This window comes from Tachyglossus aculeatus, chromosome 7 (assembly GCF_015852505.1).
Source record: "Tachyglossus aculeatus isolate mTacAcu1 chromosome 7, mTacAcu1.pri, whole genome shotgun sequence".
Taxonomy (NCBI): domain Eukaryota; kingdom Metazoa; phylum Chordata; class Mammalia; order Monotremata; family Tachyglossidae; genus Tachyglossus; species Tachyglossus aculeatus.
In genome coordinates this window covers 42,804,120-42,805,823 of record NC_052072.1, presented here as the reverse complement: position 1 = coordinate 42,805,823, position 1,704 = coordinate 42,804,120, and the positions used below count along the sequence as shown (strand labels likewise).

Below are 1,704 nucleotides of genomic sequence, written 5' to 3'. Positions count from 1 at the left end.
ACAAGTTGTGACATACCTTAGGTCACACAAGCAAACAATTGGCAGAGTCAGGATGAGAACTCAGGTCCTTCTGACTCCCAGGCTCATGGTCTCTCCACTTGGCACACTGCTTCTTGCAACCTCATTTCCAACCACATGCATCCAGGTGCCCAGATTTAGGCGTATCTAATATCTATTTTTTTTCCAGGCTTGTCCTCTGGTGCTCTGGGAGATGTAAACATGAGAGTAGAGTGAGTGTGAGAAGGGAAATTCCCTCAATATGAACATCCCTGCTGAAATACAATCACATTGCCTTAGAACTGTGTTAAAGGAACAAGGGACTGTGGTAAAATTAGTGAGCATATTACAACATCTTCTTTGTTATTATAAAATCCACATAGCCACTGGTAACTGGCAAATGGCCTTTCAGGATCACACCTGGAGAGTTTGCAGTACTCTATTAGTCTCGACTATGGGAGGGAGAGTCAAGCAGAGGCTTACCCATTCCATTCCTAACTTGGGCAGTGGCTAGCAAGTGGAAGGCAATCTGCTACAAGTCAAAACCCACCTGTGCTGGGCAGCAGTGGCATGGGAGACTTAAGTTTACTATGCAGAAGGAGGCAATGGTAAACCACTTCCGTATTTTTACCAAGGAAACTCTATGGATACACTACCAGAATGATTGCAGGTAGAGGCGGGGTGTTCTGGGAGACATGGGTCAGAGACAACTCTACAGCATAAGACAAGAACTGACAAATGGGAAACTATCTGAATGCCAAAAGAAATTGCCAAATGTTTTCGGGTCCCAGAATAATCAGGCTGTTGTATTGCAGATCTTACCTTCTGGAAATACCATTATAGATATCCATTCTAACAATAATAATAACAATTCTGGTATTAAGCACTTACTGTATGTGGGACACTGTGCTAAGTGCTGGGGTGAAATCGGGTTGGACACAGTTCCTGTACCACATGGGGCTCGCAATCTTAACCCCCATTTTACATATGAGGAAACTGAGGCACAGAGAAATGAAGTGACTTGCCCAAGGTCAGACAGCAGACTAGGGGCCGAGTGGGGCTTCTTCACCTAGGCTGATGGACATTGTACTTTACATTTTCCATTTGTTCTCTCTTCCTATTTCCCTTTTTTCCTTCCAGTGTTCTATCTTCTTCTTTCCTTCTCTTGGGCTGAACTAGTGTCCTGTCTGCCACCTATTGCTGTGTATAGGGTTGTGTGTCACAGTGCTTGGCATACAGTAAGTGCTTAACAAATACCATCATCATCATTCATCTTCATTCCTCTATGGCAGCTTAATCTTCTCCACCTCCTCCTCTGAAAGAGGAGAACAGGTGAGGAAACTGAGGTCCAGAGTTGTTAAATGACTTTCCTGAGATCACATAGCGGGCAAGTTACAGAGCTGGGTTTAAAACCCAGCTCTCCTGATTCCTAGGCCTGAGTTATTTCTCTAGACCACAATTGTTACTGGATTACAGAAACTTAGTCCTAGAAATGTCTTGGCTACTGAGCACTTTTCCAGTGAAGATCTCAAAGCACTTCAATCACTATCACTAAGGATGCTTTCAACATCGACTCTGTCATCATTGTCATTTCAGTGGATCAGAATCATCAGAATCAAGTGAAAAGCTGTCTCTGCAGGAAGACCATATGAAGCCTTATCTCCATTCGATGCCAACAGGTAATGAAGAGGGTGGTGGAGTTGATTA

At 43.8% G+C, this 1,704-nt stretch overlaps 1 non-coding gene across 1 annotated transcript; it reads left to right on the top strand.

Moving 5' to 3' along the window:
- Positions 1 to 399: 399 nt before the first annotated feature.
- Positions 400 to 537, top strand: LOC119931162. The gene has a single exon (XR_005452019.1). It is a non-coding gene; the product is annotated as a small nucleolar RNA SNORA7 (small nucleolar RNA).
- The last annotated feature ends 1,167 nt before the right edge of the window (positions 538 to 1,704 follow it).